This window comes from Euprymna scolopes, chromosome 7 (genome assembly GCF_053919585.1).
Source record: "Euprymna scolopes isolate OS-2025 chromosome 7, ASM5391958v1, whole genome shotgun sequence".
NCBI classification, from domain to species: domain Eukaryota; kingdom Metazoa; phylum Mollusca; class Cephalopoda; order Sepiida; family Sepiolidae; genus Euprymna; species Euprymna scolopes.
In genome coordinates, this window is record NC_136488.1 from 33,755,931 (window position 1) to 33,772,597 (window position 16,667).

The following is a 16,667-nucleotide window of genomic DNA, read 5'->3' on the forward strand; positions in this document are numbered from 1 at the left end:
TCTCAGTAGAATTCGTAAAACTATTCTTTCGTCACTGCTTTCATTCATGGTAAAATTATTATTTTTTTTCTTAGTATCGATTTGCTTTTCTCTGTTTTCTCTTCCCTTTACACCCCACTCGAATGTATTGCCACCTTTTCCATTATTGTTTCGTTGTCCGTTGTGATCCAATCGCCAGGGGTCAGCAGCAAATAGCAAACTGACCAACATAGAAGGGGCTGCAATGTTTTAAATAGACACAAATTGATTAGAAAAAGAAAAAAAAACGAATGCCGCGGAAAAGGAAAACAAAAACAATACGAAAGCAACAGAAATCTCTTTCTCTCTCTCTCTCTCTCTCACACACACACACACACACACACACACACACACACACACACACACACACACACACACACACACTAATACATATATTACAAACACGCACACACACATATATATATAATTTATAACTCTCTATGCCTGTCTGCTTGTTTATCAAAATGCATCTCGTCCGATACACAAGTCGCAGAGCGGGGCGAGTCAGGTCAAATTATTGCATTTTTTTTTCTGGAATGTTCTGTTTTGGGGGGTTTAACCGGTAAAAATATCTCTTAAGAGGTCAAAATTGAAAAACAAACAAATAAAAAAACAAAAAACAAAAAGGAATTGGCAGGCCTAAGTCGCCAAAACGTTTAAGTGGGTTCATTTTTAACTATTTTGTATTCTTCTGACGATAGCTCAAATGGTACCAACTACGGCTGGAGCACAATATTTTTTGTTCGCGATTCTATCTTATAGCACTCAAATCATTTTATTTTACTTTTGAAATCACTAGTATATATTGTGTATAATATGGAATATAATAATCGATAGAAAATTGATTCTATAATAATAATACAAATCTGCACAAATTAAAATATCATATTTAAGCGTATTTTACGACCAGCTAGTATACACCCACACACACATACACACGTACACACACATATATATATACACCACATACACACACACGCATATATATATATATATATATATATATATATATATATATAAATAAATGAAAACAAAAAGATGTAGTGTTTACCTGATATACACAATGGTAAACTTCAAACTAATATAAATAACATTATTTATACATAGAAAATTTAAACCCAACCGAATTAAAAAAGCTCCATACGCAATAGAGAGTAGAGCTTATTATAAGAGAAGAAAATGAAAACTGTAAGTTGAAATTTACAATCAAAATTTATTGTTCGACTGAATACTCCAAAAAACAATTTACAAAGTCAAAGCACTTTGTAAATTGTTAAACTTAGTTTTAATTTTCTTTCTCTTATATATATATATATATATATATATATATATATATATATATATATATATTAACTATTTGTCACCAATTACTAAGATAAAAATTAATATATACCACTAATAAACCTTATGTCTAAAATCCTTAGTTCAATTCAAATAAAAGAAAAACACTGTGAAATTGACACTAAAAGATGTCTAAAATTCAAGACTTAAGCTAAAGTACTTCAATGAGAAATTAATATTAGTGTCTTATTACTATAGATAACATTTAATGCAAATCTGAAATATTTGAATTTTCAAGATCAAGTTTTCCCCTATTGTATGTTATTAAAAGCTATTTTGATGAAAGTTTATTAATGTTTGACGCGTACTGTTAAAAGTTCATAAAAATCGAAGTATCTTAATCTTCTCAAACGGAATCAATTCTCTCTTTTACCCTTTTTTTTACAAGGTGGTCACCTCTTATCATGGCCCGGAAGTGTCTTACTGAAAGGGGCGGTTCATCAGGAATTTGTTTGTGTTGGACTTAAAGACATCCAAGTTTTAGTCAAGTGGGAGACAGGCAAAGGGAACAGAGTTCCAGAGGCGTGCAGTTCTAAGAAAGAAGCTTTGTTCATGGAATCTACGTTTTGATTTAGGCACAGATAAAGAGTGGGAAAATTTTTTTACAGTGGTTTAAGCTAGGGTGTTTTTCGTGAAAGATTGATGAGGGGGGACCAGAGATTGGAGCTAAGACAAGAACTTGCCATGGAAGTAACGATAAAACAAAGACAGGCTCGTAACATCTCTCCTGTGGAAGAGAGGTTACAGGGAAGAGAAAAGGGCATTCCCCCACTAAGACACGAATCCTATTTTGTGCTCTGTCAAGGCAGCTCCTGCCCAGATGTGGCAGCAGTATTCCATCCTTGGGGTACTTGGCTTTTATATAGATAGAGAATTACATCAGCAGTGAGATATCTTGTAGAGCGGTAGAAGGATCCTACCATTTTTCTAGCAACCTTGGCAACAGACTTGATGTACGTGTTCCATTTCAGGTCAGGATTAAAGGTCAAGCCCAGAAGCTTATCAAAACAGGGGGCTTCCCCTAGACAATTCATGCCAGATGGAGATCAGAGCGTTGATAATGTAAAGATAGGAGCTTGGTTTTAGATGCATTAAAGATAACCAGCCACCTTTTCCCCCACTGTACCACGCGCTTGAGATCAGAGGAGAGAGAACTTTATCATTTACGGCCTTTGATGTGTTGCCATAGATGGTCGTGTCATCAGCATAGATGTCAACGAATGATTTAAGTATGTGTTTTGGGAGATCATTGATGTAGATCAGGAAGAGAGTTGGGCCTAGGATGGATCTCTGTGGGACTCCAGCATTAATACTGAAGGTCTTTGATTTCTGCCTATCAACCACTACTCTTATGAGCCTATCAGAGAGAAATGATTCAATGATTGAGAAAACATTTCCAGTTATACCGTAGCTGGAAATCTTGTAAAGTAGACGCTTATGCCATACCTTATCGAAGGCCTTTGATATGTACAGAGCAATTGCTCTAGAGAGGAAGCCTTTCTCAAGAAATTCACTAATCCTATGAGATATAATCGGGAGAACGGAAACCATATTGCATGTCACTAAGAAGGTTATTTCTACTGAGGTGGTTGACTACTTCTCTATTTAATATGGATTCCAGCAACTTACTCATAGCACACAGAAGACTTATTGGTCTGTACTGAGAGGGAGATGACTTATCACCTGAATTCTTAAATACAGGGCATACTGATGAGGTTTTCCAGGGTGTTGGGAAGCACTTCTCCTTAAGGCAACGCTTAAACAGTTTTGTAAGTATGGCGGCAAGTTTTGGTTGAAGCTTTTTCAGCACTATAATTGGAATGCCGTCAGGGCCAGTTGCTTTACTGGAATCAAGGTTCTTGATTAGCTTGGCGACCTCACGCACAGATATTTGTATGTTGCATAGCGTATTGTCTGTTATAGGGGGAAAACGGGGAGTTGATGGCCTTCGTCGCATAGGACAGAATTAGATGCAAAGTTCTTTGCAAATAGTTTGCCCTTGTCTGATGTTGACGAGATGACCTCAGGTCCATTGATGATGCTAGGATAGAACGCACGCTTCTGTTCAGGATCCTGTTTGCTATTTGCCAGAACTGGTGGGAACCAAGCTGCTGATCAGCTACTTTGGATTTAACGGACTGAGCATTTAGCTCTCTTGCATTTTTTATTACTCTTTTACAGTAGTTGCTGGCAGTCCTGAAAGTAGCTTTAGTCTCAGTACATCTATTATGTTGGTAGCTATGGAAAAAGTGATTTCTGTGTGTGATGGCAGCAGCACATTCTGGGGAGAACCATGGCTGGCTGTTAGGGTTTTGTTGGAACTTTTTCGATGGTATGAACCGGTCTATACCTACAATTAATCATTTGGTCAGGTCTGATACTGTAGAGGACACATCCTTTTAAACATGGAATACAGAGGAGATCAGATATAAATGTACGGAAACTATCCCAATCAGCCGTCGAGTATCAATATACAGTACGGTGGAGAGGTACGTCTGATACTTATTGCATTTCGGTTTTATCTTAACTGATATAACCGAGTTGTCGGAAGATCCCAGAGGAGACAAAACGGAACATGAACATATCTTAGGGGAAGCTGTGAGAAGGCTTGCATACTGATCGGTAGTATCGGGCACACGGGTGGGTTCGTGAACAATCTGGTTGAGGTCATAGGCAATGGCGAAATCATAACAGAACCTCTCCTCATCATCTATCTTGTTGGAGTGGATCAGCCATTCCACATTATGGACATTGAAGTCACCACAAATGTGGATGTTATCTGAAGGATGAGCAGACAGGATGGGGTCAATTTTCTCAGATATGCTCTTAAAGAGAGCAACTCTGTTGTTGTGGGGGCGATAGAGGGCAAATATAAAGGCAGTGGTGTAAGCAAGTGCAACTCGGAAGCACATTTACCCTTTAATTAAAATAAATATAGCCCACGCTATTCACCTTTACACCTCGCAGTTATGTTCCATTAATGACCATTTCATTAATATAAGAATGAATCATGTACATGAAAATTAATAAATATCTACACCCCCCACACACACATAGGTAGGTACATTTGGTAAAAAACACCCCCTCTTCCTCTCTTTCCTTTTCTTCCCTTTCACTCTTCCCTCTACCCTCTTTAACCAGTATTTTGTATCTTAGTTTTTGGAAGCTCATTTATAAGTTTTAAACAATCTTTTTTTATTTAAATTATCTGATGAGATAGGAAGAACATTATTATTGTCCTATCGATTGAAATAACCTGTATTGATTAAAGTAAAAAAAAAACTCTGATGCTAAAATAATATATATATATATATATATATATATATATATATATATATATATATATATATATATATATATATATAACGGTGTACTTTCCTTTCAAGATCCAAATATTTAATTTTCATGCAAAACATCTCTTCCAACATGTTACAATTTTGGTACATTTTTACAGATCCGTTCCGTTATGTAGAAACAAGCGATTGACTTTGAGTCTTCTATGAATTTTTTTCTGTTTACTTTTTCCCAATATATATATATATATATATATATATATATATATATATATATATATATATATATATATATATAAAGCAACGTCTGTGTATGTGTCTGGTCACGAATAGTCTCCTATATGGTTGACTATTATAGAAAACTGATCACATATAATGATAGAAGATGTATTGAGACACAGGAATGGGTATGTTTGATCTGGCATAATGATGATTCATTAAAATTGTGGGGTCTGCGTACGCGCCTGATACACATAGTATGGAAATAAAAAATTAAAAACAAAACGTTTACAAGTGTTTTTGATATAGATGTACATAATAATACTTTGATAAGTATGTTTTAACTTAAATAGGGATCGTATAATACAATTGTGGGGTCTTCGTTCGCGCCTGGCCTCCATAGAATGGAAATAGGCACAAACTTTAATAAAGACTTTTCATATCTATCTGCGTAAGTATACTTTGATAATTATGTCTCAGTTTGAAGAAATATGGTGCAATAAAATTATGGGGTGTTCGTTCGCGCCTGAGCTCCATAGAATGGACATATGTCACAAAGTTTAACAAGGTTTTTTTTATATAGATCCACAGAATATTGTGATAAGTGTTTCAGTGTGAACAGGTATGGTATAATAAATTATGGGGTTTATATATTTTATTTTTACTTTAATCATATTTTGCTTTAGTTTTGATACTCCCAAATTCGAAGCTATCTCTTTTACAACCCTTCTTTTCATAACCTATCATACTTTCATAAATCAAAGTCCATTTTATGTAGGTTGTTTTTGAACCCAGTCAACGACGAGTATTCTTGCTAGTATATATATATAATTCTCTGAATGCATTATTCTCTCGTACATTGCAACATAATCATACTTGTGACTTAAGACAAGCAAAAATAGTATAATTTATTTCAAATAAACCTCGAGAGACACTTCTTGAATCAGCACTTATCGAAAATTAAACACAATTAAACAACGTTGAGGTTTCTGTAATATATCGCCATTTTAATGTAAACTTCTATTAAAAGAACATAATTTAATTTTAGACACAAGTTTACTCTCTCACACTATAGAAAACACTTCCTATAATAATTAATGCATATAATCAGCCAATAAACTACATGATAAAAATACACTTACTTCATTTCAATTATACACCCATATTTAAATTATAACGGACATATTTGTTTCAAAAATAAACATCAATTGCATTATATCTTTGAAATATATTTACGGTTATATGACGTTATAAAAAAAGACATCTTACCCCCTTTCACAATGCTATGCCCCCCTCAACCCGTTTTTGAATTTCCAACGACTTTTTCCGTTTCTGAAATGAAACAACGTCATACACTGCATTAGATCAAAAATATATTTTCAAATATTAGTGTACTGGTGTTTTATTTTCTTAATTTCATTCATCCAGAGAAAGTCTCGAAAAAAAAATGAAACGTTGATGAATACATAATTTGGTTTGTTCCTTTCTCTTTCTGTCTGTCTCTTTCTTTCCTTCTCTCTACATACATACATACATACATACATACATACATACACACACACACACACACACACACACATATATATATATATATATATATATATATATATATATATATATATATATATATATATACTAGCAGGTTGAATATATAAAATAACTTCATTAACTGGGCTAGTCTCTGGATCATTGTGATAGACCGTGTAATTAATCTTTTGGAAAAATGTGATCTATCTTCTTGACACATCTCCAAATTCATCCTTGAGCACTTGACACGTCATCGCTTCTGTAAAGGTCTCAGCTACTTGGGGATCCATCTGTTAGATATTTTATGCACATGAAAATCACCATGAACAATATTTTTCACATACCCTGTACTAATTTTAACCTCTTAAACTATTTGGCGAATAGTAACACGTCAATTTTCCAAAATGGCAGCCTCATCAATGGAAGAAGGAAGGGCGATCAAGTCTTGGAGCTGTTTCCACGCATTTCCGGCCATGTTTTAATTCACGATGCCAGAAGCGTTTTACAAGGGCATTTGATGGGGTATCATTACATTAGGTTTCTTTCATTTCATAAAATGTATCCTGTGGTGTTTCTTCTTTTCAAATATAAAATCCGGATTACTATACAACACTCAACAGGTTTGTTTGACTCTTGGCTCAATTCTGTGAATCAGAAACCACAATTAGTTCCAAGCTGTAATTTGCAACATATCTTATAAAGATATACATAATAGTACATGCAAAAGATCGACAACTTTATTGAACGCCACTCGTATGAAAGTTCCATTTTGTTATTGTTCTATATTTTTTCCTTTTTTCGCGAATACTTCCGATTTTTTTTCATCAAATTCTTAATCAACCGCGCTTAGTTTTGGCATTTATATTCTATATTGTTGCTGCTGACTATAGATGCTCATTTTCAAGTATTAATTTTCTAGTAGGTTAGAAAAAAACTTAAGAGTAAATACATAGTTATAAACACGCCCAGTTATTTGCCTGTTTAATTCATAGACAGATGTTATGGCTCATTCGAACTAATAAAATGGTTTTTTAAATGTATCACTCAATCCCCAAACCAATAAATATTTAGCATGTATAATGTGTAACGTATGAAACACTAGTGTCTGTAGGTATGAAAATAATTGTTGATATTCTGACTTCCTGCTATTGAATACTCTCTCACTGTTCACTATTTATGCCCGATGACTGAATATTTCTAGGCAATTAATTTCCCTGAATTCTTTTGTTAATTGTTGCTGGCCTTCAGGTAGAATACTAGCCTACAAAGTAAAAGGTGCCTTTGTGACCGACTTCAAATCTAACTAGTAGTAATTATCACTTCCTGCACTGATGATTGCGTAAGCATAAGACACTAGTTTCTGTAGGCATAAAAATAATCGTTTTCATTTCATTTAAAATACATTATATATATATTCATGTATCTACATAAAATTTTTATGTATCGATTTTCACTATTTACTTGTACTCAATACGTGAGTAGAGCTAGCTAGTAAGTTATGAAAATATTATGGCAGTTCTTCTACGCAGAATTTAGTCTGACGAATCATCACAAGAATTAAACGCGGAAAATCATATGTGCAACATTCATACGTTTACACACGCGTTAACATGTAGAAACCCAGGGCTCAACACGTTGTATGCAGAGCACGTCGCAAGAAACACAGAACAAGAAATAAATCGACTCTTTTTTTTTGTAACAACGGTATTTATTTCGAGGTACTTTCCCGGATAAAACGTGATCGTGCCCCTTCTCTCTGACTTCTGTCCTTTCGAACGCTATCGTCTGTCTGTGTACACATTCATCCTATAATCTTCTTTTTCATTACAGTGACGTCATTTCGCACGCAACTCAGCATTTGCATAGAGCCGCCACACTCTGTTACACATGTAGCTTAATTGCCATATATATTTTCACAACTTACGTGCTATGTATATATGCGCGTGTGTATATGTGCTTGTCTGTGTGTGTGTGTGTGTGTGTGTGTGTATGTGCTTGTCTACATAAGGCGGAAGAAGTGATTTTGGACGAATACATGCGGACATAAGTCTGGCTTAGATCTAACAACAACTGTACACACGTAAAAAGCAAACAAGAAAATGGACACGATCAAGTAAAATGGTAAAAACTCTATAAGCATCAAAGAAAATCATAAAAAAAGTCTCATGGCTTACGAATCACTTGACCAGCAAAGCGAATATGGCCACCGGCAACGTAATGACCTCCGTCGTCAGAGATTGAGACGGGCAGACGAATAAAACTTACACATAAGCGCGCCATAAATATCCTGTTGCAAAAATACTGCTTGCAGGTAATCGGCGCTACGTCGTCACCATAATGCCCACCATATTAGCGTGAAGAAAGAGAGAGAGAGGAAAAACACGATGATAATAATAATAATGATAATAATGATAATAATAGTGATGTTGATAATAATAACTCAATAAAAGTCAAAACAGACTAAAAATGATAATAAAAAATGAATATGAGGGACGCCCTTGGGGGAATAATGGTCTTGGATCAAAGTAGAGTAGGTTAACTGAACAAATCCTTGAACCATAGTTGATCAATCTGAGGCTGAATGCTGGACACGAGCAGGGCTGGACTGGGCCGATGGTTGTGGAAAGGGCGAGATAAGAATTTGAGTGACGAGGAAAGAGTGGGTCGAAAAATAACTCCCCCTTTACCTCCTCTGTTTCTCACTTTCTTTCTTTTCATCTTTATTTTCCCCCCTTTTTTTCCATTTTCCCCATCTCTTTTCTTTATTAGTTCGCGTTGAATTTGGACGAAATCGCTAGACCGACGAGGGTTCTTAATTTTGGTGAATCATTGAGCTTTCGATGTGCCATGATTATTTGTTTGTCAAAAAAAACTGAACCATCTCCTCCACGATACATCTCTCCAGATTTTTGAAAACTTGCAACATCGAATAAAAAAAAAAAAATTCTAGAGAACCGCTAAACTCTTTGTATTTATGTAAAAATATTACAAATTTACATATTTCGTATTTTCTCTACATATTAAAAAAATATTTTTATGATATTTAGATTTTTATTTGTCATTTAATGCAATTTCTATTTAATTTAAATGTTGATATAAAAGAAAAAGCAAACGTGTCTGAATAATCGAGAAATGTAAAGTTTAACAACAGATTTATCAGGGTTTATAGGGTCGAAGGATCCCGGAGATACTTTCAAATATTGACATTTTTATTGAAACATACAACAATAACTTTTCTGCATATATCATACATGGAAGATAGTTTAAGAAATAGTTTCATATGATAATGTAAGAGTGAATTAAAAAAGATGATGATGATATTGATGATGATGATGATGAGTATGATGATGAATACTCGTCCAAACTTCTTGCTAACTCCCAACTTCAACTGTAATCTTCACCGATCGTTCTTACTGTCTCTCTCTCTCAACTGCCCCTCCCCCCAAAGAAGACTCCCATGTGCTTTCTTCTTCATTCTTTTTCACAGCAGTCATTGACCTCATATGCAAATTAATGCCATATGTATATTAATAAACCGTCTATAGACGAAAGTTTTTCTTTTCGCTTTCCTTTCTTGATTCCGTTACCCGACAGGATAGACAAAGATGCCATCGTTTGTGTAAGTCACATTTTACATTATTTTCGCCACATACCCCCCCCACTCAGATGTTATCATCACAAATAGTGCAGCTGAGTGTAGATTATTTGTGTGCTCCTGCACGTCGTAATGTAAGTCGCAACCTTTGAATGCTTGTGCTATTGGGCCGTTCAGTTGTGCAGTCTTTGGCTATATAGCCCTAGCCACTGCATATATAACAGATAATCCATGTCTGAGGATTCGTTGTAGGTGGAACTTTGACCTCACTTCGAAGTGGCTGCATGGCTCAACAATATTCTCAGCCACATCTCGTGTGAGTACCCTAGCTGGTGCCAGCAAATCATCCATAGTTAAGACATCAATATCCGATGTCTGTTGCAACTTCATTGAAATATTGCTGGCAAACCCCGTTATAAATGCTAGTTCCATTGCAGTCTCAAACCCTTTCCTCAGCTATTCATGCAAATTGTCGAATTGTATTGATGTTTACGTCCACGCGTTCTCCAGCCCACTTGACTTGTTTAAGTTTTGAATACATAAGGGACTACTATTTGGAATCGTGTCTAATAAGTGAGCTGTGAGAAGTTGAGCAGCAAGATGTCTGTTCACATTGCATTTAAACTTATGCAGGTTAGTACAGTCAGGAAAGCTGGAAACAGGGAGAGAGTTCCAAAGTCTTGCTGTCCGAGGGGAGAAACTATTAGAGTTGAAACTTTCCGGCATCTAGAAACCTCAAATATGAAGGGTGAGATTTCGCTGTTCGTCGGTTTAGTCTGAAGTATATACGTCGAGGAGGCACGAGTGATATGAGTTCATCGGAGCACATTCCATTAAAGTACTTGCAAAACGGGCACATGAGTGTAACATTGTGGTGATGGGACAGGAGTTGGAAGTTGGTCGATAGTGACGAACTCATTAGATTTGAAACTTTTTTTTGCACTTTGTCTAAGAGTGAGAGACAAATAGTAGACGCATCAACCCAAATATGACAAAATAATACTGCATGCGAGATTTTACAAGTAATAGTTAATTCATACTGTTGATTAATGCTAGTATTGTTATGTAATAGATCGAACACAAGAAAGTGTCAAGCTATCTATTTAGTTATCTATTTCTGTATCTATCCATCTCGGTCTATCTATCAATCTAACTGGAGAGATGGACGGGAGATGAATATGAAGAATATTTATAAAATCTGTCAAAATATGGTAAAATTACATCATTTAAAAAAAAATGTTTTTATTCAATTTTCACCCCAAACAAGGCACAGTGCCACTTTGAAGTAGGGGGCTACTGTCGGGGACATAATTTGCGGGGACATTATGAAGAGAGATGAGTAGCAAGATGTTTGTTCACATTACACTTGAACTTCTGCATATCAGTACAGTTGGGAAAGCAGAATCCCGGAAGGGTTTCCAAAGACTTGCAGGTCTAGGGAAGAAACTATTGGAGCAAAAGGCTTTCTTACACCTAGGGATCTCTACTGTAAAGGGGTGGAACTTAGTTGCTTGTCGGGTTTGTCGGGGGTAGTCACGTCGAGGAGGTACAGGTGTTTGCAGTTCGTCAGAGCATTCACCATTAAAGTATTTGTGAAACAGGAAGAAGGATGCAACATCTCGTCGATGGGACAGAGGCTGAAGCCTAGATGACAGTTCAGGTTGCAGACTCTCTTTTGAACCCTGTCCAGGAGTGAGAGACAAGCAGCAGCAGCTGCACCAGCCCAGATGTGACAACAGTACTCCATACATGGGCGAATGGTGGCCTTATAGAGATACAGGATAATTTCAGGCGTAAGTAATTTCCTAGTACGGTAGAGAGAGCCCACCTTCTTTGCAGCAGCCTTGGCAATGCTCTCAATGTATCTATTCCAGTTCATGTTCCCTGTAAACGTTAGGCCAAGGAGTTTGAAAGAAGTACTTTCAGGCAATGTGTTCTTGGCCATTGCTATTGGTGGTAGAGAAGGTTTCTTGTAGTTATTGAAGGAAACAAGCTTAGTCTTAGCAGCATTGAATGTGGCCATAGAGACGTAGAAGTAATCCCACAGGCAAAGATATTCAGTGAATAAAAGATATAAAAACTAATCATTATCTTGGAGTCAATGTGTTTCGTCATAACAGGTTCCAGCCTCTCCTCCAAGAACAAGATGAATTCCAGGTGGACAAGATCAACGATGCATGAAGTTAACGTATGTCCAAAATACATGTACCACACACACACACACACACACACACACACACACACACACACACACACACACACACACACACACCTCGGCTACTAGTCTCTCGCTCCTCGACAGGGTCCAAAAGAGAGTCGCAAATCTGATAGGCCCTAAACTGGCATCTAAGCTTCAGCCTCTGTCCCATCGTCGAAACGTTGCATCCCTCTGCCTGTTCTACAAGTATTTCAATGGTGAATGCTCTGATGAACTGCAAGCACTTGTACCCCCACGACGTGAACACCCTCAACAGACCTGACAAGCTGCAAAATCCCACCCCCACACTGTAGAGATCCCTAGATGTAAAAGATCTTTCTACTCCAGTAGTTTCTTCCCCAGAACTGCTAGACTTTGGAATTCCATTCCAGGTCACTGCTTCCCCAACTGTACTGACATGCATAAGTTCAAGTGCAACGTGAACCAACATCTTGCTGCCCAAATCCCTACATAGTACCCCAGTAGATGTTTCCCCTGATAGTAGCCCCCTACACCAAAGTGGCAATGTGCCTTGTTTGGGGTGAAAATGTAATAAAAAAAAAAACAAAAAAAAAACACCTGCATATGAACAATTAGATATGAATATATCATCAATAGACAGCAACAATATATGCTAGGGTTCAAACAGTGAAAAATCACCAACAATAGACATTTTGTGACACGTATACACATCAGGATGAACCCTTCGTCTCAAGTACGCATACCAACATACAACATACACTGTTTTGGTAAACGAGAATATAACATAGTCTTCCTTATTTTTCGGCTGGCAATTATTTTTGTCTCATTAATCCTTATCCTAGAATGGCTCTTGCTTTTGATAAGTGATGACTCAATAGTTAAAAAAAAGTAGAACGTGTGTATAATTATGCCCCGTTTGATCGTTTCATTTTATTCACAAGCTTCATAAACCTGCATGAAATAAACGTATAAAAACCTCATCAGTCTCTTTTTCTATTGTTACATGTAAAGACCCCTACGTCAATTTTGCGATTAAGTCAGTTAGTGTGGATTTTCACAAGAGTTGCACTGTGTGCATGATAATCCAGATCTGAAAAACGGAATCTTTCCCATGGTTGAATGATGATTCAAATGGGGAGGGCAGAGGTCAAATGCCATAGACAAAACAGAGAGACGATGAAGAATGACATCACATTTCCTAGTTAGAGAAAATTAAGTTTTGCAGATTGGTTTCTCTACGGAAGTCATGTGAACGAGACACGGCCAATGATGTAGAAAAATGATAATCCAAGACGAATGTTACCGATATCTCTGTCTATCCGTGTCACTCATTTCAGTAAGATAGAAAGTAAATTCAAGAAGTAAATAATTAGATACGATAACATTAGTCTCTCTCTACTGATTAAACTCTCTTCAATAAAACCATATATGAAAACTCTCAGCGAAGGTCCCCTTGTTTGATTTTTCTTTATTAAATAGAAGCGGAAATTACATAAAACACCAGTACGTATAATCAGTCGCATACTGGGTAGATTTTTTTGCCAGTATTTTGCTTCATTTTCTATTTTGGAGTAATTATTCAGACTCCAAAGATGTGACCCTATCGTGCCGACCATTTTGTCTTGGTTTATGTAAGACTCGACACTATTTCTTTTTCAAACTAAATAAACGCTTTAAAATAAGTTAAAGCACTATAACTTATCCAGCTAGATATCAATTTATATTGCCTTTGATAACATTTATGTCTTATATAATTGTTTTTTTAATCATTTTTTGTTTAGTTGTCTCTAGTAAAAAAATGGAAGACTTTATTGTATTATTGTAAATGGTAAAGTACATTTGCCCGTTAAGAAAAAATAGCGAAATGATCCATCTTGCCCAGAACACAACAACACGAGTCACATATCAATCTATCCGCTAGAGACGAATATTTATATATTTTCAAAAGAGCTGACTTGATTTGATCTCGCATTGCCGGTTTTTTTTTATCGGTGACGTTAGTCATTATGAGGTCAACAACACTATCAAAGTAAATAAAAGGCTATCAGTCTCTCAAAGCGAACATAATACCGAGAAACCATACGAAGGGTAAAGAGATTTGGAAAAATGATAAAAGACATTGATGGCGAGAGGAAGTGATTCTCGTATAACAAAATGGCGACGACTGTCCGTGCACAAACGATTGAACAGACTTCAATGAATCCTCGAATTTTCAACTACTATAGTTTTTTAGATTGTATTTAGTATTGAGTGTCGCGCGCCATGCATAAATTCTTATAATCGAACAAGCAGAAAAATGCAATAGATTTTCCAATACGAAAATTAGTTTAGAAAATCTTATTTTGAAAGTAGTCGTTCTCGTCGTGTATATTTATTTATTTTCTTTGCCTCTCGATTTTATTCAATTTCGGTGCAACATTTTCTCCCAATTCGAAAGGAATAACCAAAAAGAAACCACAATAATTTAAAAATCTTCCATCAAATATTGAAACGCGACAAAAGCAACAGGAATTAATCTGAAAATGAAAGCCGAAAATTTGATGTAAATAAACAAATGCTATAAGAAACGAAAAGATTATCTCCCGAATTTTGCACATATGCGTCATGACAATAACAATGACGTTCTTTTCTGCTCGATCAAAACACAAGATACGCCATTTTAATTTACACGATTACCAATGGAAATGTTGTTTTCAACGTAAATATCTCACTTTGTCAACTATGCTCCCACGACTGTCCCATCGCTGAAATGTTGCACCTCTGTGCCTGTTTTACAAGTATTTTAATGGAATGTGCTCCGATGAACACGTTCCACTTGTGCCCCGTCGACCCACATATCTCCAACAAACCAGCTAAGCAACAAAACCACACCACTTAACTATTGAGGTCCCTAATTGCCAGAAAGATTTCTACTCTAATAGTTTCTTTCCTCGAACGGCTAGACTTTGGAATTCCCTTTCTGCTACCTGCTTCCCTAACTATACTGTTATGCAGTTGAAATGTAACGTAAACCAACATCTTGATAATATATCTTAGGTACTGACTTGAATAAAAGCCCTTTATGTCAAAGTGGCAACACGCTCTGTGAGGGATGAACGGGAGTAATAAAAAAAAGAAGAAATGACTTTGAGAAATATCTCTTATAGATATGCGTAAAAAGTTAAATGTGAAAATATTATTTCACACATTAGTGTAACAAACATACAAAAATAATATAGCAAACTTCAGTGTAACAAACATACGAAAACATTATTTAAAACGTTAGTGTGACAAACATACAAAAATAATATTGCAAACCTAAGTATAAAAAATTAAAAAAAATATTGCAAACTTAAGTGTAACAAACATACAAAAAATATTCAAAACTTAAGTGTAACAAACATACCAAAATAATATTCAAACCTTTATTGTAACAAACATACGAAAATAATATTGCAAACTTTAGTGTAACAAACATACAAAAATAATATCAAAAACTTAATTATTACAAACATACAAAATAATATTGCAAACATAAGTATAAAAATTACAAAAATAATATTGCAAACTTTAGTGTAATAAACATACAAAAATAATATTCCAAACTTAAGTGTAACAAACATACAAAACTATTATTCAAAACTTTAGTGTAACAAACATACGAAAAAATTATTCAAAACTTAAGTGCAACAAACGTATGAAAATAATATTGCAAAATTTAAGTGTAACAAACATAAGAAAATAATATTACAAACCTAAGTATAACAAACATACAAAAATAATATTGCAAACTTTAATGTAACAAACATACAAAAAATATTGCAAACTTTAGTGTAACAAACATACAAAATAATATTCAAAACTTAAGTGTAACAAACATACAAAAATAATAATGACAAACCTACAAAAATAATATTGCAAACTTTAGTGGAACAAACATACTTACATAATATTCAAAACTTAATTATAACAAACATACCACAATGATATTCCAAACTTTAGTGTAACAAACATACGAAAATCATATTGCAAACTGAAATGTAACAAACATACAAAAATAATAGTGCACACTTTAGTGTAACAAACATACAAAAATAATATTGCACACTTTAGTGTAACAAACATACAAAAATAATATGCAAAACTTAAGTGTAACAAACATACAGAAATAATATTGGAAACCTAAGTATAACAACCATACAAAAATAATATTGCAAACTTAAGTGTAACAAAGATACAAAAATAATATTCAAAACTTTAGTGTAACAAACATACAAAATAATATTGACACTTTAGTGTACCAAACATACAAAAACAATATTGGAAACTTAAGTGCAATAAACATACAAAAATAATATCGCAAACTTTAGTGTAACAAACATATAAACATAATATTGCACACTTTAGTATAACTAACATACAAAATAATATTAAAAACTTAAGTGTAACAAACATACGAAAAGTATATTCAAAACTTAAGTCTATCAAACATACGAAAATAATATTGCAAACCTAA